The sequence below is a fragment of the Gossypium arboreum genome, chromosome 6, assembly GCF_025698485.1.
Source record: "Gossypium arboreum isolate Shixiya-1 chromosome 6, ASM2569848v2, whole genome shotgun sequence".
Taxonomy (NCBI): domain Eukaryota; kingdom Viridiplantae; phylum Streptophyta; class Magnoliopsida; order Malvales; family Malvaceae; genus Gossypium; species Gossypium arboreum.
In genome coordinates, this window is record NC_069075.1 from 73,747,316 (window position 1) to 73,772,348 (window position 25,033).

Consider the following 25,033-nt stretch of genomic DNA (forward strand, 5'->3'; position numbering starts at 1 on the left):
ATCGACCATGACCATAGCTACCACTAAATATAATATTCTTTTGGCACAGGACTTATGGACTAATGAACCTCTACGATCGCCGAAGTATCCTCCTCCAGTCTCGAACTGATTACTCTCCAAAACTCCAGTTCGAGGAATTCATCATACAGGAAGTTTCACTTCTCTTCCTATCTTATTTTTATACTCTAATATCTATCTTTGTACATTGAGGGCAATGTACATCTTAAGTGTGGGGGGGTATTCATTTCATTATCAGAAAAATCCCTGAAACTTGTTCTCTTCAAAAGCTCTCATATCATATTTAGGATAAATTTTGATTGATTTATGATTTTTGTTGATATATCTTGAATTAAAACATAGGCATTTATGCATTGATTGTTTAAATTTTAAGACATTAGAGAATCAAGCATGATAAGTTGATTTTTAAGAATTTAAAATCTTAGGTTGTTTCCCCATAGTTTAGGTATTACTTTGAGTTGGAATTCACAAGTTTTAAACATCAAAAAGCCATAATTTTTGTGAGATTTTTTAGCCTTTTGAGCATCTATTAATTCTTTCATGCTCACTTTTATTATTGCTTTGAGTGCGTTAGTATTGAACTATTATTCTAGAACTTGCTTGATTATACATGTTGAGACCACACCATTTGATTTTATATGTCAAAATGATTAAGGCTCTTAGGATTAACCCACTCATGCCATGAAAAGCCTACCTCCACGATTAACCCCTAGCAAACCCCCTTCAGCCTAACAAGCCATTTCTTGTATTACCCTTAATATTAACCCTTAACCCATCATTATTGAAATCCCCTAAATTAATCATTGTTTTTGTCGAGATTTGAGTTGAATAAAATGGTTAGCTATGTGTTGTTCTTAATAGTTAGTCTATGTTATTTAATGTATTCTTAAAAAAAAATAACTATGTATACACATTAGTAATTCCATATTCTGAGAAGAAGCTCTATTGTACGCAAGTGATGATTAACTCTTTTTCCAGTTAGACAATTTTTCAATTCAATCTCGATTCTAACCCTTTCTTTCATCTTGTGACCACACCCCCTTAACCAAGCCTCATTACAACCCTCTAAAGACCTTTTGATTTATGTTTCATCTCAATTTATCAGTGGTGGAGATTTGATTTTCATGTGATAATCAGTAATTTATACATATTTTTACCCACATTTAACGTATTTTATGGATGATTTTCAATTAGAATTGGTGAATTCGATGCTCCTAATGCTTTAATTTCATGTTTTACATTTAGAAGAGCATAAGAGAGCAAAAGGAACGAGAAACGGGCCAAAAATGGAGAAAATGGGCCAAAGTATGAAATCAACACAGCCTAGACCTCCTCACACCTGCAGACCACACGGCCGTGTCAATTTGGCAGGCTCGAGCACGGCCTGAAGTAATCGCACACGGGCATGTCCCTACCGAGCCCAAGTTGAGTCTAATTCAGAAAAGCTAATTTTGAGGGCTTTTAGGCATTCCAAAGCCTATAAATACACCTTATAGATGGAAGAAAAGGAGGACAGAGTAGGGGGTAAGGAATTACTCCAAGAAAGCCGATTGATCCATCTCAGAAGTCGGATTCATCATCAAGATTGAATATCTCTCATCAAATCCCCTTCAAGAGTTTTGGGTTTTCTTTATGTTTTGTATTCTTTATTATTCTGAGATGTTTTCTTAATTAGTTATGAACTAAATCCCCTAAATACCTAAGGGGAATAAAACCTAAGACGAATCTTGCTATTATTTTCTGAATTGTATGATAAATATTTGACTTGTTCTCAATTATGTGTTCTTAATTCTTTTTTTGATATCCCAGGATACCGATTCAAGATAAGCTCTTATTCAGATGAGGAATAGTCTAAGAGTACATTTGTCATAATTAAGAGAAGTTGATTGCGCGCCTAGACATAGGGTGACAAGATTTTTTCGGATTTGGGTGAAACCTAATAAGGGGATCCATAGATCGAGTTAATGCAACCCTAAAGTTCTAATTACAGAAGAATCTCGGTTATTCAATCTAGGGATTAGACATTATTAGCCTTGAATAGGGATAATAACATAACTTAAGGATCTCTACAGAACAAGTTAAATGAATAAATAGTCTGATTCGGAGCCAGAATAACAAGTACAGTCTAGGTGGATTTTTCCTTAGGTATTGTCTTCATTCAATAGATTTTTCCAAAAGCAATTCCCCAATTCCATTCTCTGTGCACTCTTAGTTTAGATAATTAGTTAGTTAAAACAAAAACCACTTTATTCTTAGGCTAGATAATAAAAAGACAGTCATTACTAGTACTTTTAGTTTCTTTGTGTTCGACAATCTGGTCTTGCTAAAACTATACCACTGTTCGATAGGCACACTTGCCTACATCGCGATAACAGTTAGTTTATGAACGAGTTAGTTTATGAACGAGTAATTATAAATATTTAAAACCTATCACGAAACCTCGTAATCAAGTTTTTGGTTCCGCTGCCGAGGAACTAAGATATTAGGAACACTCAATTTTTATTACTTTAGCCATTTATTTTTTCTTGCAATTTAATTTAATTTAATTATTATTATTATTATTTATTAATTTACTCTTTCCTTCTCTTTGTAGGTTTTTATAGTTTATGACTAGAAGAAACCCGTCAGGACCATTACTTTTTGACGAAGAAATCGATCGAACAGTTCGTAGAAATTAAAGAGAAAAAAGGCGAAGCTTAAGATACACAGAGAACGAGCAAGAAGATGATACTCAACCCCAACCGAAGAGATGGCTGAAAACCAAGGCAATCAACTACCTCCTACAATTGCAGTTAATCAGAATCCTACTCCACGCACTATGTATGATTATGCTAAACCTTTTTTAACAAGAACTGAATCGAGCATAGTTAGACTTGCTATAGCTGAAAATACTTTTGAATTAAAACCTAACACTATTCAAATGATACAACAATTTTTTCAGTTTGATGGTTTGCAGGATGAGGATCCCAACGCTCATTTAGCCAACTTTTTAGAACTATACGATACATTTATAATTAATGGTGCCTCTGATGATGCTATTCGTCTTCGGTTATTCCCTTTTTCATTGAGGAATAAAGCCAAACAGTGGTTGAACTCATTACCACGAGGGTCAATTACTACATGGGAAAAAATGACCAAAAAATTTTTACTAAAATATTTTTCGCCGGCTAAAATGGCTTAATTACGTAATGATATCTTTTCTTTTGTACAGATGGATTTAGAAACTCTCTATGATGCATGGGAGAGATACAAGGACCTTTTCAGAATGAGCCCTCACCATGGGTTACCACTTTGGCTACAGGTTCAAACGTTCCATAATGGCCCGAATCCTTTGACTCGACAAATGGTTGATGCAACTGCTGGCAGAGCCATCAATAATAAAACACCTGAAGATGCCTATGAGTTTATAGAGGAGATGTCACTAAATAACTATCAGTGGCAAGTCATGAGGACAAAGCCAACGAAAATAGCCAGCGTTTATAACATCGATTCGGTCACCATGCTCTCTAATCAGGTTGAACTCTTAAATAAAAAGATTGATGGTTTTCTTAGTTCTTCGAAGGTTCACCCAGTAATGCAGTGCGAAGTAAGTGGAGGTGGAACAAGCCATTCAGAATACCAACCTTATGGCCACAACATGCATAACGAGCAATTAAACTACATGAGTAATAATCCTCGACCTCAAAACAATCCATATAGTAGCACTTACAATGCAAGTTGGAGAAACCACCCCAATTTCCCGTGAAGCGGTCAAGGAAATAAAAGACCACAACCACTGCCAGGCTACCAACAACCACCCACCAACAAGAAAAGAAGCCACACATTGAAGAGATGCTCTCAAAGTTTATTTTGGTGTTAGAAACTTGTTTCCAAAATACCGAGACAACACTTAAAAATCAACAAGCGTTGATCCAACGGCTCGAAACTCGGATAGGCCAGCTTTCCAAACTAATTTCAGAAAGACCACTAGGAAGTTTACCTAGTAACACCAAATCAAAAGAGTATGTGAAAGAAGTTACGCTAAGGAGTGGGAAAGTGTTAGCGGAAACTGAAAAGGAGCTAACACAAGAAGCCGTGGTAAGCGAAAGGGGGGAAGAAAAACCCGAAAATAGTGACAAACTAGTACCGAAGGAATATAAACCTCCAGTTCCATACCCAGCAAAATTGAAAACAGACAGTATTGATGCACAATTCGGTAAGTTTCTTGAACTTTTTAAGCAATTACATATCAACTTACCTTTTGTTAAAGCCATCTCGCAGACGCCTACATATGCAAAATTTTTTAAGGAGCTTCTAACAAATAAAAGGAAATTCAAGGACTTGTCCACAGTAGAACTAAACGAAGAGTGCTCAACCATACTCCAAAACAAGCTGCCAACAAAACTAAAAGATCCAGGGAGTTTTACTATCCCTTGCTTAATTGGTAGTCTGAATGTTGAGAAAGCACTAGCTGATTTAGGCGCTACCATTAATTTGATGCCATATAAAATTTTCAAACAACTTGATCTTGGGGAACCTAAACCTACTAGGATGAGTATTCAATTAGCCGATAGATCTGTTAAATATCCTAGAGGCATTATAGAATACGTACTTGTGAAAGTAGATAAATTCATATTTCCTGTTGACTTTGTTGTGCTTGACATGGATGAAGATGTGGAAGTGCCCTTAATTTTGGGGCGTCCATTTTTAGCCACTGCTAGTGTTGTAATCGATGTGGGTGACGACAAATTGGTACTTAGAGTAGGTGACGAGGAGATTATCTTTAAATTTTATGATGCTATGAAGTTTTCTAGGGAATATGATGACTTATGTTATTTTATTGACTCTATTGATCATACTACTTAAGATTTTTTTCAAGAAACTTTACAAAAGGACACGATGGAACTGTATCTAGCTTAAGAAGAGGAGATAGATGATGAACCTAATGAGCATTTTTCAAGACGAGTAAAATATGAGGGGACTAAGATAAACAATGAACTTAAGCAAAAACCCACTATTGAAGAGCCTCCTAAACTAGAACTTAAACAATTACCAAACCACTTGGAATACGCATTCCTTAGAAATAATTCTACATTACCAGTTATCATTGCCTCTAACTTGCAACCCAAGGAGAAAGAGGAATTAATCCAAGCATTAAAAGAACATAAGAAGGCCATAGCTTGGAAAATTTCTGACATTAAAGTAATCAGCCCTTCTTTTTTGCACCCACAATATTTTGATGGAAGATGAATACAAACCGTGCGTGCAAGCTCAAAGACGACTGAACCCCAACATGAAGGAAGTTGTAAAAGCCGAGGTAATTAAACTTCTAGATGCTGGAATTATTTATCCTATTTCTGATAGTTCTTGGGTAAGTCCAATGCAGGTTGTCCCTAAGAAAGAAGGCATGACGATTGTGACCAACGAGAAGAATGAATTAATCCCAACAAGGACAGTCTCAGGATGGAGAGTTTACATAGACTACAGGAAATTGAATGATGCCACAAGAAAATATCACTTCCCCTTGCTATTTATTGACCAAATGTTGGAAAGATTATCCGGACACATGTATTACTGCTTTCTAGATGGACTCTCTAGTTAGTTTCAAATCCCAATAACTCCTGAAGATAAAAAAAAGATGACATTCACATGCCCATATGGTACGTTCACTTATCATAGAATGCCTTTTGGATTATGTAATGCTTCTGCCACTTTTCAGCGCTGTATGATGGCCATCTTCGACGAACTCGTGGAAGATATCATGGAAGTATTTATGGATGATTTTTCGGTATTTGGTAACTCTTTCCATCTCTGTCGTAAAAATTTAAAATGAGTTTTAATAAGATGTGAGGAAACGAACCTTGTGCTTAACTGGGAGAAATGTCACTTCATGGTTCAAGAAGGTATTGTATTAGGGCATAAGATTTCTAGTAAAGGGATTGAGGTGGGCAGATCTAAAATAGAAACAATCGAAAAATTACCCCCTCCTAGTTCGGTTACAGCTATTAGAAGCTTCTTAGGACATGCTGGTTTTTATAGAAGATTTATTAAGGATTTTTCTAAAATAGCTAAGCTTTGACTATAATTGCTAGAAAAAGATATACCTTTTAATTTCAATCAAGAGTGCTTAGAAGCATTCAATACTCTAAAGAATAAATAAATTAATGCTCCAATTATAATTACACCTTATTGGAATTTACCATTTGAATTAATGTGTGATACGAGTGACTTTGTAGTAGGTGTAGTACTGGGACAACGGAGAGACAAGCATTTTCAACCTATCTATTATGTTAGCAAAACTTTGACATCTGCACAAGAGAATTATACTACTACGAAAAAAGAGTTTCTAGCTGTGGTTTTTTCATTTGATAAATTTCGATAATATCTCATATTATCTAAAGTTGTTGTTTACACTGACCATTCCGCCCTTCGCTACCTTTTAACTAAAACTGATGCAAAACCTTGACTTATTCGATGGATTCTCCTATTGCAAGAATTCAACTTGGAAATTCAGGATAAGAAAGGAGCTGAAAATCTCACTATTGATCATCTGCCCAGGCTTCAGAACTCCAATACCAGAAAACTAGATGAAGTTGAAATAAATGATTCATTCCCTAAAGAACAATTTCTCGCTATATCTGACTCTGAGGTACCTCGGTTTGCAAACATCGCGAATTTTTTAGCTACTAACATTATCCCAAAAGGGTTAACACACCAGCAAAAGAAGCGATTTTTTAATGATGTGAAAAACTACTTTTGTGACAACCCCTTTCTGTTTCGTAGATGTGCAAATCACGCCATTAGAAGATGAGTTACAAGATTAGAAACATAAAAAATATTGGAACATTGTCACTCAGGGCCAATCGAAGGACACTATAGTGGAACTAAGACCGCACACAAAATACTTGAATCAGGTTTTTATTGGCCCTCGTTATTCAAAGACGCTAATAGGTACGTTACCTCATGTGACAAATGCCAACACACAGGTAACATATCTAGACGTGATGAAATGCCTGAAAACTATATGCTTTCATGTGAAATATTTGACATTTGGGGTATCGATTTCATGGGCCCATTCCCCAGTTCATTTAGGAATGAATACATATTAGTATCAGTTGATTACATGTCCAAATGGGTGGAAGCCCAAGCTCTACCGACCAATGATGCTAGAGTGGTAGTATATTTCCTCAAGAAACTCTTCTCGAGATTCAGAACACCTAGAGCAATTATCAGTTATAGGGGAACTCATTTTTGTGATACCCAATTTGAAAAAACCCTTAAGAAATATGGAGTTCATCATAGAACAACCACCCCAAACCATCCTCAAACTAATGGAAAAGGTGAAGTAGCAAACCGAGAAATCAAATGGATCCTTGAAAAAACAGTAGAATCAAACAGAAAAGATTGGGCAATGAAAGTAGACGACGCCTTATGGGCTTACAGAACTACTTTTAAGACCCCCATAAGAACATCACCTTACAGACTTGTTTATGAAAAAAGTTGTCATCGACCATTCGAACTAGAGCATAAAGCTTTTTGGGCTATTAAATTTCTAAACCTTGATCCTGAAATTGCAGGAAAAATAGGTTGATGCAGCTGAACAAGCTTGATGAGTGGCGAGCTAATGCATATGAAAATTCACGCCTATACAAGGAAGCAACAAAACAGCGCCATGACACTCGTTTAAAGCAATGAAAACATTTTGAAGTTAGAGATCTTGTCTTATTATACAACTCAAGACTCAAATTGTTTCCTGGGAAACTTAAATCATGATGGTCAAGACCTTTCATAATTCAAACTATTTTCCCATATGGCACAATAGAGGTAAGTCACCCATCATACGGTACTTTCAAAGTAAATGGACAACATCTCAAACGTTATAATGGTGAGAATTTTAAGGACAATGGAGAGGAGCTAAGACTCCACAAACTGCCCTGAATAAACCAACAAGGTAACAGTCGAGCTTCGACTATAAACAGGCACTTGTTGGGTGGCAACCCAAGTACTAACGGTTTTAAATTATTTAAATTTCAAGTTTTAAACATTTAGGTCACTAACAGAATATTGAAGCACAGGTTTCCAACACCACACAGTCAATCATAAAGCCGTGCTTAAGGTCGTGTGACCAACACAGATTGAAACACGACCGTGCGATACGGCTGGGTAAAAGATTTCCCCAAACACGGGCCGTGATAAAACACCACGGCCGTGCGATATGGCCGTGGCCGAATCAACCAAATGAACACAGGCGTGCGACACACCCGTGTCTAGCACCCGTGGACAACACTATCAAAATAACACAGGCGTGTACAGAGCTACACGACCGTGGGAGAAGCGAATCACATCACACACGGTCGTGTAACATGATCATACAACCACACAGCCTATACACATGGGCGTGCTAGAAGGCTGTGTGACGACACCTTAATTTGCAACGAACACGGTCGAGCCACGATCCTCATAGGCGTGTGCATCGGCCATGCCATTTGAGAAATTAGAATAATTCTTTTATTTTATTTTTCTTTCATTAAGTTTTTAAGATTCATTTGTTTTCCTTCTAAACATGACTTATCTCTGTGACTACTATCAAGATTATACCCCTCACTCTCTTTTTATCATTTAGAATCATGCTTGACATCCAGATTAATTTCCAATACTCGATCTCGCCAATCTAAGAATATCATCCATTAATACAGGAAGTTTCACTTCTCCCCCTATCTTATTTTTATACTTTAATATATACCTTTGTACATTGAGGGCAATGTACGTATTAAGTGTGGAGGGATATTTATCTCATTATCAGAAAAATCCCTGAATGATTGCCTTGTTCTTAATTTGCAACGAACACGGTCGAGCCACGATCCGCACGGGCATGTGCATCGGCCGTGCCATTTGAGAAATTAGAATAATTCTTTTATTTTATTTTTCTTTTACTAAGTTTTTAAGATTCATTTGTTTTCCTTTTAAACATGGCTTATCTCTGTGACTACTATCAAGATTATTCCCCTCACTCTCTTTTTATCATTTAGAATCATGCTTGACATCCAGATTAATTTCCAATACTCGATCTCACCAATCTAATAATATCATCCATTAATACAAGAAGTTTCACTTCTCCCCCTATCTTATTTTTATACTTTAATATATACCTTTGTACATTGAGGGAAATGTACGTATTAAGTGTGGGGGGGATATTTATCTCATTATCAAAAAAATCCCTAAATGATTGCCTTGTTCTATTAAAAAGCTTTCATATCATATTTAGGATAAATTTTAATTGATTTATAATTTTGATTGATATATCTTGAATTAAAACATAGGCAATTATGCATTGATTGTTTAAACTTTAAGACATTAGAGAATCAAGCATGATGAGTTGATTTTTAAGAATTTAAAATCTTAGGCTGTTTCCCTAAAGTTTGGGTATTACTTTGAGTTGGAATTCACAAGTTGTTAAAAATCAAAAAGCCATAATTTTTGTGAGAGTTTTGAGCCTTTTGAGCATCTATTAATTCTTTTCATGTTCACTTTTATTATTGCTTTGAGTGCGTCAGTATTGAACTGTTATTCTAGAACTTGCTTGATTATGCATGTCAAGACCACACTATTTGATTTGATATGTCAAAATGATTAAGGCACTTAGGTTAACCCACTCATGCCAATGAAAGCCTACCTCCACGATTAACCCCTAGTAAACCCCCTTGAGCCTAACAAGCCATTTCTTGTATTACCCTTAATATTAACCTTTAAACCGTTATTGTTGAAATCCCCTAAATTAATTTAAGCCCCATTTTTGTCGAGATTTGAATTGAAATGGTTGCTTAGCTGTGTTTTATTCTACTCTGTAATTTAATGTGTTCTTAAAATAAAATAAAAACATGTATACATATTAGTAGTGATCTTCTGCTTGTAAGCTTCAGATGTTAAATTTCTTAGTCTGAGAAGAAGCTCTGTTGTACGCAAGTGATGATTAATTCCTTTTCTAGTTAGGTAATTTTTCAATTCAATCTCAATTCTAACCCTTTCTTTCAGCTTGTGACCACACCCCCTAACCAAACCTCATTACAACCCTCTAAAGACCTTTTTGATTGATGTATCATCTTAAATTATAGTGGTGGAGATTTGATTTTCATGCAAGCCTATGGTAATGACTTTTCATTATTGACTATTGAGTGCTTCATTTATTGCCCTTAAACATCTCGCGTGATTTGAGTGAATCTGTAGTGAGGATGTGAAACTCTGTGATATTCTGAATAAAAGGTAATTACTTAAATGAGGAGAGACACCTATGTTTGCATGATTAAATACTCAACTTTTAATGTTTGAAACTTTTATGTTCTTTTAGTTGAATTCTCAATGTATGATTACCTATGAATTATTATGAGATATTATCGATAGAAATTATAAGTTGAGAAGAATTTATTTTGATTATGAGTTGAGAATTTTGCTTGAGGACAAGCAAATGCTTAAGTGTGGCGGCATTTGATAAACCGTAATTTATACATATTTTTACCTAATGTTTAATGCATTTTATGGATGATTTTCCATTAGAATTGGTGAATTCGATGCTCCTAATGCTTTAATTTCATGTTTTACACTTAGGAGAGCATAGGAGAGCGAAAGGAATGAAAAACGGACCAAAAACAAAGAAAATGGGCCAAAGTACAAAATCAACACAGCCTGGACCTCCTTACACGGGCAGACCACACAGCCATGTCAATTTGGCAGGCTCGAACACGGCCTGATGTAATCGCACACAGGCGTGTTACACGGGCGTGTCCTTGTCGAGCCCAAGTTGAGTCTAATTTGAAATAGGCTAATTTTGAGGGCTTTTAGGCATTCCGAAGCCTATAAATACACCCTAGAGAAGGAAGAAAAGGAGGACAGAGTAGGTGGTAAGGAATTACTCCAAGAAAGGCGATTGATTCATCTCAGAAGTCGGATTCATCATCAAGACTGAAGATCTCTCCTCAATTACCCTTCAGGAGTTTTGGGTTTTCTTTATGTTTTGTATTCTTTATTATTCTGAGATGTTTTCTTATTCAGTTATGAACTAAATCCCCTAAATATCTAAGGGGAATGAAACCTAAGATGAATCTTGTTATTATTTTCTGAATTATATGATAAATATTTGACTTGTTCTTAATTATGTGTTATTAATTCTTGTTTTGATATCCCAAGATACCGATTTAAGATAAGCTCTTATTCAGAGGAGGAATATGTAACACCCCTATCCCGTAACCGTCGCCGGAATAGGTAAGGGGCATTACCGGACTTGTAACTCATGTCAAAACAGTAAAATTTTGAACTTTTCTTGAAATAAAGATCATTCATTTAAATAAGTACTAAGCATGACCAGGATAAAATTTAAACTTCTCTAAGTAAACATTCAAAAGATGCCATTTTGCATGGCTTATATACATTAACCAAAAATATTCTCCGCCACTAGTCTATTCTATACATGCCATAAAATAATTCTAAGCATAACAAGAATAACAAGCGGTGGATAGTGATAGTGTGACTAGTTCTCGACGATCCCCGAGCCTGTAGCTTTGCAATGAGACCTATAAGACAGAGGAAGCAGAGTAAGCGAGTAAGCATTACAATGCTTAGTAAGTTTTAAGCAGTGTCAACAGATAACAATCAAATTATAACATAGTTGTTCGTATTTTATTTTACTCTTCCTTGGGCATACCATCCCTTTTCGAATATGCACATCTCATCATATACAATAGGCAAATAAACTCTCACATAAAAGTGAGCTCATGTGACATAGATATATCGTATGATTTCACATAACCTTTCACACTAATCCGATGTCACATAATCATAGGAATAGTCCCATAGATTGCTCTCGTATGCATCATATATAAACTTGGGGTACATACCTGTTTAACCTTTCGCATTGAATATATTTATAAGCAATTCTTATTACGAAGTCTTATAGCTTTAACCTCTACTCGGATTATCGGTGAGACCTTTAGCTCAGACGAAATCTCCACACGAAGTCATCGGGTCTTACCCGGACATAATCTCCACACGTAGTCATCGGGTCTTACCCGGAATATATTTCCAAGTTTCATGTACATTTAATCGCATGTTACAACCTTCACATTAGCCATTCGGCTTTACCACATATTCATATCTCATACATATTTCACATTTGCCATTAAACTTTACGACATATACATATCTCATATATATTTCACATTTGCCATTCGGCTTTACCACATATACATATCACACATATATTTCACATTCGCCATTCGGCTTTACCATATACATTTCACACATATATTTCACATTAGCCATTCGGCTTTACCACATATACATATCACACATATATTTCACATTCGCCATTACGCTTTACCACATATACATATCACACATATATTTCACATTCGCCATTCGGCTTTACCACCTATACATTTCACACATATATTTCACATTCGCCATTCGGCTTTACCACATATACATTTCACACATATATTTCACATTAGCCATTCGGCTTTATCACATATACATATCACACATATATTTCACATTCGCCATTCGGCTTTACCACATATACGTATCACACATATATTTCACATTCGCCATTCGGCTTTACCACATATACATTTCACACATATATTTCACATTCGCCATTCGGCTTTACCACATATACATATCACACATATATTTCACATTCGCCATTCGGCTTTACCACATATACATATCACACATATATATATTTATCTTGCACATCAATTTCATCCATAGCTTATAAGCAACTCAAATAGTTTGATCAATGTTTACAACAAATTCACATATTCACCACAAGCTGTTTTCCTGAGCAATAGTCACTAAATTATTTATAACTGGAGCTACGAAACTCAAAATCAATTGCCGTTAATTTTCCCTGAACATAGACTCATATATCTTCCATCCATTAAATTTTCAGAATTTTAGGTTTGGCCAATCAATACCAGATTTTTCTTAAAGTTTCCCCTGTTTCACTGTTTGACTAATCTGACCACTCTTCACTACGAATCAAATTTTTCATTGTACAGAATTCATAATGTGTTATATTTGATTTCATTTGAAACTAGACTCATTAAGGAGTCTAAGCATATAAATATTATCTTATAACCATTTTTGTACAAATTATAATGATTTTCCAAAAACAGAACAGGGGATTTCAGAGTCATTCTGACACTGTCCCACGCAACTTTAAATATCTCTTTATAGGAAATTTCTTTGCTTCCACGGTCTCTTTTATAAGAAACTAGACCAACTAAGCTTTGATTACATATTTTATTCAGCCTATAATTCCACACCAACAATTTATAGTGATTTTCTAAAATCACATTACTGCTGCTGTCCAAGCAAATTATTACAATTTGCTCTTAAATTCCCAAGTCCAAACACTTATGAACTTACCATTTGAGTTTAAGACATATCATGGCCACATCATATCTTATTAAATCAACTCATTATGTCCTATTATGATTGAATTTACTCAACATTTAATCACTTAAAACTTACCTCGGAAGTGGTCGACGACTAGATATCCACGGCTATTCGTTTACTTTCTCTTTTCCCTTATCCGACTTTGATCCTCTAGGCTCTTGAGCTAAATCAAACAATTTACTTCCCAATCAAACACAATCACACGGCATCCATATACATTTTAGAACCATTCTTAACATATTTACTACTCATTTACAAACAAAATACTCATATCACATTTATAAAACTATCTTTCATAAACACTATGTATAAATATGCATTTCTTCACTATTTACTAAGTCAAGCCAAACCACATGATTTATTAATCGTTGATATATATATATATATATATACAGCATTAACAACTTCACTTAAGCTTAAGTATAAAATTTGGTCTTACCAAATTTTGCACATTTTACCAAAATAATAACTACCAATTTTACACATAAGTGCCGAATCAAATCATACCATAGTTACAATATCACTTGACTAATGAAATATCCAAAATATCAATCTATCAATTACCAAATTCATAAACCACATATAAGGAAAATTTTAAACTCAAGCATGTAACTTAACAACTTAACCATTAGTTGCCGAACCATAAACAAAACATATCATAGGCATGTAAAAACATATTTTACCAATTGATAGCCAAATACAAATATACAACCCTTTACCATTTTCAAAATACATATGCATGGCCAACCTTTTAACCATATATTCGGTCATAAAATTTATTCTTTAATAATTCAACCAATTTCACAATTTAAATCAAAACTAATTGCATCATTTATAACCGTACCTAAATGAACATCAAATAGTATACAGAACATATTCATACGTTAATATCTCAAACCTTACCTTAACAACCAATATGCAAGATATCACATATACATAACTTAGCTTATGAAAGCATATGTATTATATCATAAACACATCTTTTACCAATTACCTCACTTAAGCCAAATTTTATAATCAACCACAAAAAAATATACCACAAATCATACTTCCAAAATGAGCTACTTCCATGGCCGATTATATTTCATCATTAACATATCTCATTTTCGAATCATATAATCGACATCACGAACACATCACCAAAACACAAATCATACCTATCATATAACAAGCATAACAAAATAAACCAACCATGTCAAATATAACCATAATTTGATCAAACCTTGAAACCGAACTTAACAAAATAAACAAGCCATTGAATGATTAGAACTCGAACTAACCACCTTCTTTATACATAATTTTCCAAGAATTTCAAGATACTTACCTCTTCCTAATCCTCATCCAAACCGAACATGAAGCAACAGAACTCCTTTCTTCTTCCTTTGAATTTTCGGTCAAGAAGAACAAAGAGGATGAAGCCTTTTTCTTTTTTTTTTTCTTCTAGGTACGGCAAAAAGGGGGGGCAACCACACACACATTTTTTTTTCCTTTTTCCATTTCTTTATTACCCATACTCATTATTTTATTGTTCCTAACATACATCACTACATAACATGTTTGTGACATGTTTCCACTCATAGCATGGCCGACCATTAGCTCAAATATTGGGCAATTTGACATGCAAACCCACCATTTCTAGTGATCGTATCTCGTTCTGAAAGCAGTTTTAGGCACATCCGAGTCTTGAACTCGCAACTGATAATAACCCGATCTCAAATCTATCTTTGAAAACACTGAAGCACCCTTCAGCTGATCAAACAAATCATCAATACGCGGTAATGGATATTTGTTCTTTATTGTCACTTTGTTTAATTGACGATAGTCGATGCACATTCTCATCGTTCCGTCTTTCTTTTTCACAAACAATACTGGTGCACCCCAAGGTGAGAAACTCGATCGAGCGAAACCTCTATCCGTCAATTCTTGCAACTGAGCTTTCAATTCCTTTAATTCGGTTGGTGCCATATGATACAGAGCTATCGAAATTGGTGTAGTCCCAGGTACAAGTTCAATGTCGAACTCTACCTCTCGAACAGGTGGTAATCCCGGTAACTCCTCAGGAAAAACATCCGAATACTCACAAACCACTGGCACCGATTCAAGTTTCTTTTCTGACTCTTTACTATCAAGTACATACGCAAGATATGCTTCACACCACTTTTTTACATATTTTCGAGCCAACATCGAGGATATTACTACGGGTAACCCATTCAAGCCAATAGACTCAACTCGTATTATCTCATCTTTTGCACATCTCAAATCAATATTCTTTCTTTTTCAATTCACAACTGCATCATGTATGGTCAACCAATCCATACCGAGAATAACATCAAATTCATCAAACGGTAAAAGCATCAAATCGGTTGGAAAATAGGAACCTCAGATTATTAGGGGACATTTCCTGCACATTTTGTCGACTAGCACATATCGACCCAAGGGATTCGACACTCGAATCACGATCTCAGTAGACTCAACAGGTAGAGTCTTACTGGATGCTAAAGTCTCACATACATATGAATGAGTAGAACCAGGGTCAATCAATGCAATCACAATAGTATCAAAAAGAGTGAAAGTATCAGTAATAACATCAGGCGAAGAAGCATCCTCACGTACCCGTATAGCATAAGCTCTAGCAGGAGCACGAGCCTCGGATCTGGTCGTAGCATCACTAGACCCTCTCTGACCGCCACTAGCATTCCCTGTATTCCTAGATAGTCTACCTCGAGCTATAGCAGTACCCGGTTTCTCACTCTGATTCACATTTTGCTCTAACAATTTTAGGCAGTCTTTGATGAAGTGGTCGGGTGATCCGCATCTATAACAGGAGTGATCATGAAATCTACAACTCCCCGAATGCCATTTCCCACAAAACTTACACTCGGTCCTATCCCGACGATCATTTCCAACACTGGCAACTGAAGTGGCTCACATACTCATAGGAGGTCGATCACGGTCTCGTCTAGAAAAACCCGAAGTGTTCTTAGATCAGCCCGAATCATCTCGAAATTTCTTCGATGATTGCTGAAAAGGCTTTCCCAAAGAACTTTTATGAAACTCTCTAGCTCCAACATCAGCTTTCCTTTTTTCTTTACTAAGCTCCTTGGCTTTGCAAGCTCGCTCAACAAGTACTACAAACTCTCTGATTTCAAGAATACCAAAAAATATTTTAATATCTTCATTTAACCCGTCTTCAAAGCATTTACACATAATAGCCTCAAACGATACACATTCCTCAGCATATCTGCTAAGTCTGACAAACTTCCTTTCATAATCAGTAACTGACATGGAACCTTGTTAAAGTTTAAGAAATTCTTTCCGTTTCTGATCGATGAACCTCTAACTAATATACTTTTTTTGAAATTCAGTTTGAAAGAACTCCCACACCTGCTCTCTGGGTACAATAGAAACCAATGTATTCCACCAATAATAGGCAGAATCACGTAGTAAAGATATAACACATTTCAGGCATTCATCGGGTGTACAAGATAGTTTATCAAGTTCTCAAATAGTGTTGTCCAACCAAAATTCAGCTTGCTCGGCATCATCACTGTCTGTAGCTTTAAATTCAGTAGCCCCGTGCTTTCGAATTCTGTCAACAGGGGGCTTATTCAACCCCATCTCATCAATTACCGGAGGTAACGTGGGTGCAGGGGGCGTATTTGTTGAAAGTGGGGGTTGTGGAGCAGCCGCATTAGTTCGAATGTATTGATTAAACCAATCATTCATCACATTATAAAAGGCTTGTCTAGCCTCATCATTTTGATTGCTCGCGATAGATTGAGAGTCCATCGGCGCTGTCCCTTGTGCGGGAGCAGGCGCTACACTCTCTACATCATCAGCTACCGCTCGATCGGGATCGGGATCCATTACTATACGAAAACACATTTTTAACTATCAGAAATTAGCACACTATCATATTAACACTATATGGCATGTATAGCTAGACTCATATACGCTACGTTAGTACTAGAATCGACTAAACCGTAGCTCTGATACCAATAAAATGTAACACCCCTAGCCCAAATCCGATCGCCGGATTAAGGCTAAGAGGTATTACCAAACAAAACATTTAATTATCTTATTCACATTGTCAATAAACATAAACAAAGATCGAGCTGAAATACAAACTGATTTTTAAGTTATACGCCATTTTCATATGGCCAAAATATTTACAATTTCCAAACATCGTTATCATCAGCCTAACCTATACATGCCATATCGAGTCCAAAACGTAATTGTACCAAAAAGATCGATAGTGTGACAGCCCTAAAGTGACCCTAGTCGGAAAGCGATTTCGGGACCGCTAAACCGAGTCACCAAATTATTTGAATATGATATTTATTGTCTAAAATATGTGAATATGAATGTGTGAAAGTTTTAAGCTTCGATTTAGTCGATTGCATGTGAATTCAACTAATAGGACTTATGTGTGACACTTTTGAAATGTGATAGGTTAATCTATAAGGATCTATTAGTGCATTTAATAAAAGGGTGGACTTGCATGTCAATTTCCCCCTTAATTTAGTAGTGGCCGGCCATGACAAGGAAGGTGGACAAAATGTTATGGGCAAAACATATCATAAACATGTTAGTTAGTGATTTATGTTAGGAAAAATAAAATAAGGAGTATGGGTAATAAAATAATAATGGGAAGGTACATGATGATGAAAAAAAGAAAAGAGAAAGAAAAAGGAAAAAAAAAAGAAAGGCTCTCATGTTGTTCTTGTGACATCCCTAAATTGACCCTAGTCGGAAAGTGGTTTCGGGACCACTAAACCGAGTCATAATAATAATTAACCATCATAATTGATGCTCATTATATGTATATATGCATGTGTGAAAATTTCATGTTTGGATTTTGTTAATTGTAAGTGAATTTTTATCAAATAGGACTTATGTGAGAAAATTTAGAAATGTGCTAGGCAAATGTAAGGTGGCCTATTAATACATGTGGGAAAGTGTTGTCCTTGCATGTCAAATTAGCCAAAATGAAGCATGATGGCCGGCCATACTATGGGTGGAAACATGTCTCCAACATGTTAGACTAGTGATGCATGTAGGAAACAATAAATTAAGAAAGTTAGCATTAAAGAAATGGAAAAAAAGATAATGATGATAACAAAAAAAAAAAGAGTGTGGATGCTTTCCCCCCTTGCCGTACATGGGAGAAACAAAAACAAAGAAAGAAAGAAAAAAAAGTGTTCATTCTCTCATTTTCTCCTTGCTTGGCCGAATGTACTAAGAAGAAAGGGGGGGAAGCTTGAGAAAATCAGCCATGGGAGTTTGCTAGACTAAGGTATGTTGATGTTATCCATGAGATTTATGCATGTTTTTAGTTGATAGTTTGAGTTCCACCTAACCCATGGTCTAAACCTTTACCATGAAATGGGGATGATATTCGCCATGGGTGTTGTCTTCTTGGTATCATTGATGTTTGATGTTTGATGTTGTGGTGGTGAGGCATGAAGATGAGTTAAGGTTCAACTAAGGTGGATTTGTGGATGTTATTTGCATGCTAAAGGTAAAGCTTGTAATGATGCATGGTATGGTGTTGTATGGCATTTGGCCATGGTAGGAAATAAAAGGAAACTATGTTCGTTGTTCATGTCATTTGAATGAGAAGTGCTAGTAAGGTGAAGTACAAATGTTAGTGTTTGATTTACTAGTGTATATATGCATACTAGCCTAGTTGTGAACTTGAATCAAATTGGTGTTAAGTCGATACAAGCGACCTTACTTGTTGAATGTATCAAGTGTGGAAATCGGCCTTAACATGAATGTGTATGTTAGGCCACATGAACGAATACATATGTTGATGTGTATATTCGGCCTTAGGTAGCCTATTGAGGGCCTTAGCTTTTCCTTGATGCTTGAATGAATTGTATTGAATTGCTTGATGTAATATAAAATGTGCATGACCAATGTGTATCCAAGCAAAAGGGTGGCCATATGACCATTTAAACTCCTTGTCATATTCGCCATAAGCTAGCATAATGAGGTTTTAATAAGTTAAATTTGTGTGAACTAGCTCAAGAACTCAAAGGATCAAAGTTGGACAAGGGGAAAGACAAAGTAATTGAATAGCCATTGAAAACGTGCGACAACATCCGAGGTAAGTCATTAAGCATATATTTGGTATTGATTTAAATGATCATAATATATATGCAATTGTGTTTAATGAATTGATGTGTAAATGAAAATGTATGTGTATGGAATGATGCCATTGTTGAATGTATAAAGGCAGCAAAATGCATAAGGTATTGGTCACGGCACTAAGTGTGCGGGTATAAATGGAAACGGTGACAAGATTGGCACTAAGTGTGCGGGTATAAATTGTACAGCACTAAGTGTGCGAGTTTGATTCTATAGCACTAAGTGTGCGAGCTGAAAATATATAGCACTAAGTGTGCGGATTCACTATATGCTCTTGTATTACAATTGGCACTGAGTGTGCGACATTATCGAGTTAATCCCGGACAGCGAATCGGGTAAGTACCTTGAGCTCATGACGAATAGACAATATGTTCATGCTCGGGGTTGAGCTTGGTAAGCTTTAAATCTATGTGATGATTGCAATTGTGTGATTGTGGTGAAAATGAGTTAGTGTGTGAAAATGCCTCAAATATCTTATCGTATAAATATGAAATGTGGATGTATGGCTTGGCATGAGATTGAACCGAAAGGTCCGAGGAATTATGGTATAGTTCGATATGGATGAAGTACCTAGCCTTGTTTCATTGTTTCACTTTGTGATGAATTTAGCTAATGGATAATTGTAAAGTGCTTATGACTTCTGAGTTATAAACTCACTCGGTGTTTTCTTGTCACCCATTTTAGGTCTCGGACTCGTATTGTTTGCGTGATCGGGACCGTCGTTGAAGTCATCACACCGGCTGAAATCTTGTGGTATTGTTTTTGTTGTTGAAGAACATTTGGCATGTATAGGCTATTATATTTTGTCGAATTGTGGGTTGTAAACTTTAAGCCATGCGAAAATGGCCTATGTGGTCGTCGAGTGGGATGCTAGAACCTATAGCCACGAGTCTTAGAAACTCAAATTTTGATAAGGTGGCCATAATTTGTGTCATGTATGATGGATGATTAAGGCCAAGGAAAAATTCATGAAATTGGCATAGTTCTCTGCAGTAACTGTTGCGGACAGCAGCAGTGAGGTGAGATTGAAAAATCACTAAAAATAGTAGAAGTAGAATTAAATAGTGAGTAAATTATGGAACTTAACCTTGATGAATCTATTTTTATATGGATGAAACGAAACGACCATATGAGCAGTATACTGAGAAATATTAAAGTTCTCGTGAGACAGGGCCAGAACGGTTTCTGGGTCCCCTGTTGCGACTTTGAAAATTTAACATAAATTATCCAGAAAGAATTAGGAGTCATGCCTTATATTTACAGATTTAATTTTAAGTCTAGTTTCATTAGAAACAAACGGCACCAGTATTAAAGCCCTGTACAGAGAGATATTCAAGTTGTAACACGCGAAGGTCAGAGCAGTCGATCCCTGTAACATGGGTGAATTTAACTAATAAACTGTACCAATTGGCCCAACCAAAAATTCTAAAAATAAATCCATGGATGGGTATATGAGTCTAAATTCAGGGAAAATTTACGAAACCAGTTTCCGAGTTTTGAAACTCGAGATATGATTTTTAAGGCGACGGTGACGCAGTTTTCCAGCCTGACTAGTAATGTCAAATTGGTTGGTATCTTGAGAGGATTTGGCCGTTAACCCTCGTGTCCGACACGGCGTCGGCCACGAGTTAGGGGTGTTACAATTTTATTGGTATCGAGCTATGGTTTAGTCAGTTCTAGGACTACCATAGAGCATGTGAGTCTAACTATACATGCCAAATTGTTAGTGCTTAATAATGTGATGACTTCTGACGGTTGAAATTTTTGTTTTGATTAGCGATGGAACCCAGGATAGGGAGACCCTTGGCGGATGACGTTGAAAGTGTAGCGGCTGCTCCTGCGCAAGGGACACCGCCTGTTGAGCCTCAGTCATCCGCGAATAATCAAAATGAAGGCGAAACAAGCCTTCTTCACCATGATGAATGAGTGGGTCGCATAATATGCCCAAACAATCCGGTGTCCAACCATTCCCGAATTTAAATAATCCACCCCAAGAGCCCGTGATGCCATGCCATTCGATCCTGTGAGGCTGAGTAAACCACCGTGGACTTGATTAGGAAGCGTGGGGCGAGGAGTTTAAGGCCATAGTTACCGAGCGATGCCGAAAGGGCGAAGTTCGCTTGATAACACCATTAGAGTGTTTGATGAACTGTCATGCACACCGATGAATGTCTTAAGTGTGCGATATCTTTGTTGCGAGATTCAGCCTACTATTGGTGGAGGACCTTGATTTCCATAGTCCCAAAGGAACAAGTTACTTGGGATTTCTTTCAAACGAATTTCGGAAGAAATATATTAGTCAACGGTTCATCGATCGAAGCGTAAGGAGTTCTGGAACTCAAGCAAGGCCGTATGATCAGATGTCGAATCTGAACATGAGTTCGTAAGACTTAGTCGGTATGCTCGGGAGTGTGTGGCTGATGAGGTTGCTATGTGCAAAAGATTTGAAGAAGGATTGAATGAAGAGTTAAAGTTACTAGTGGGAATTTTGGAGATAAAGGAGTTCGTGACACTAGTCGAACGAGCACGCAAGGCGTAAGAACTTGGGAAGGAGAAGAAGAAGGCTGAATTTGAAGCAAGAGATTACCGTAAAAGATCAACGAGTAAAGCTCCGTTCTCATTGTAAAGAGGTTCGGGAGGACGCTAGTAAGTCGAGGCGACTACGGGAATTTCCATTAGAGCGACCATTGACGGACTCGAGCTACATCGATAGCTAGTGTGGGCAATAATCGTCAAGAGAGACCTGAATGTCCCCAATGTGGAAGACGGCACCTAGGTGAATGTTGGGGTAAGTCTGTTAACCGGCTCATTACGGATGTGGTTCAAGGACCACTTCATTAGGGATTGCACGAGCTAGATGAGAAGAATAAGATGCAAGGTGCGAGATCTAGTGGGGCGACACTAGAGGTAGACCCCAGGGTTTCAGGAGGTAGGGGTGGTAATCGGAGGGAGCCACCGATACTACTGTTCGATCCGAGACCCGAGCTCTGCTAGAGCATATGCCATCCGCAGACGAGAGGAGGCATCCTCCCTAACGTTATCACTTGGTACTTTTACTCTCTTTGATACTAGTGTGATTGCATTGATTGACCCGCTCTACTCATTCATATGTATGTGAAACTTTAGCATCCAGTAAGACTCTACCTGTTGAGTCTACTGAGTTCGTAATTCGAGTGTCAAACCCTTTGGGTCAATACGTACTCGTTGATAAAGTGTGCAAGAGATGCCCCCTAATAATTCGAGAATCTGTTTTCTACCGATCGATGCTTCTACCATTTGATGAATTCGATGTTATTCTTGGTATGGATTGGCTGACTGTACATGATGCAGTGGTGGACTGCAAAAGGAAAACCATTGATTTGAGGAGTGCAAATAATGAGGTAGTCCGAGTCGAGTCTACTGATTTAAAAGGAGCGCCAGCGATAATATCTTCTATGACCGCTCGGAGGTATGTGAAAAAGGGGTGTGAAACATACCTTGCGTATGTGTTTGGAAGTAAAGAGACGGAAAGGAAACTCGAATCGGTACCAGTGGTTTGTGAGTATTCAGATGTTTTTCCTGAGGAGTTACCGGGATTGCCACCGGTTCGAGAAGTGGAATTCAGCATCGAAGTTGTACCGGGTACTACGCCGATTTCAATAGCCCCGTATCGTATGGCATTAACGGAATTAAAGGAATTGAAGGTTCAATTGCAAGAATTGACGGATAGAGGTTTCGCTCGACCGAGTTTTTCTCCATGGGCGCTTTGTATTGTTTGTGAAGAAGAAGGACGGAACCATGAGGTTGTGCATCGACTATCGTCAACTCAATAAAGTGACGATAAAGAATAAATATCCATTGCCACGAATTGATGATTTGTTTGATCAATTAAAGGGAGCCTCGGTGTTTTCAAAGATAGATTTGAGGTCGGGGTACTATCAGTTGAGGGTCCGAGAATCGGACATACCCAAAACCGCTTTTAGAACGAGGTACGGTCACTACGAATTCTTGGTGATGCCGTTTGGGCTCACTAATGCCCCTGCGGTGTTTATGGATTTAATGAATAGAATTTTCAGGCCATACTTGGATCGGTTCGTAGTTGTATTTATCGATGACATTTTGGTCTATTCGAGAGATGAAATCGAACATCTTGAACACCGAGGCTAGTGTTGCAAATCTTACGAGATAAGCAGTTATACGCAAAGTTCAGTAAATGTGAATTTTGGTTGAAAGAGGTTAGCTTTTTGGGGCACGTGGTGTCCGCATCGGGTGTCAGGGTGGACCCGAACAAAATTCGCCATAGTCGATTGGAAACCACCAAGGAATGTTACCGGTTAGGAGCTTTTGGGGCTTGCCGATTATTACCGACGATTTGTAAAGGTTTCTCGACGATAGCCACGCCTAATGACGGCTTACTCCAAAAGGATGTTAAGTTCGAATGGACGGAGAAATGTCGAAAAGTTTCGATCAACTGAAAGCTTATTTGGTGAAGCCCCAATTCTAGTGCAACCCGAATCGGGCAAAGAGTTTGTCATTTATAGTGACGCATCCCTACTTGGGTTGGGTTGCGTATTGATGCAAGAAGGCGAGTTGTGGCCTATGCGTCGAGACAATTAAAGCCACATGAGAAAAATTATCCGACCCATGATCTCGAATTGGTCGCCATCGATTCGCTTTAAAGATATGGCGACATTACTTATTTGGTGAGAAGTGCCATGTGTATTCGGATCACAAAAGTCTCAAATATTTGATGACCCAAAGAGACATAAATCTGACGAAGGCGATGGCTCGAGTTGTTAAAAGATTATGAGCTCGTCATTGATCATCACCGGGAAGGGCTAATGTGGTTGCGGATGCCTTAAGCCGAAATCACTATTTGCTTTATGACGATGAATGTACACTTGTCTATCCTACCCGACAATGTGTTAGTAGCTGAATTGAAAGCCAAACCATTATTGATACGTCAAATTCGTGAAGCTCGTAAAGTCGACGATGAGTTGGTTGCAAAACGGGATGAGTGTGTTCGAACAAGGACTCGGAATTTCAAATCGATGATGACGATTGTTTGAGGTTCGAAGTCGTCTGTGTGTTCCAAAGAATTTGAACTTATTCCAATAATTTTGAACGAAGCCCATTGTAGCCGAATGGCAATCCACCCGGGAGTACGAAGATGTACAACGATTTGAAACGTCGGTTTGGTGGCATGGTATGAAACGAGACATCTCGATTTTGTTTGAGATGTTTAATATGTCAACAAGTGAAAGCGGAACATCAAGTGCCTTCAGATTACTTCACCGATCACGATACCCGAGTGGAAATGGGATCGAGTCACAATGGACTTTGTATCCGGACCGCCATTGTCGTGAGTAAGAAGGATGCGATTTGGGTCGTTGTCGATAGACCGACTAAGTCGGCTCACTTTATCCCCGACGCACGGATTTTTCAATGGACA

At 37.3% G+C, this 25,033-nt stretch overlaps 1 non-coding gene across 1 annotated transcript; it reads right to left on the minus strand.

Annotated features, from left to right (window-relative positions):
- Positions 1-3,197: 3,197 nt before the first annotated feature.
- On the minus strand, positions 3,198-3,303 carry LOC128294900 (small nucleolar RNA R71). Its single transcript, XR_008285207.1, has one exon. It is a non-coding gene; the product is annotated as a small nucleolar RNA R71 (small nucleolar RNA).
- Positions 3,304-25,033: the final 21,730 nt, after the last annotated feature.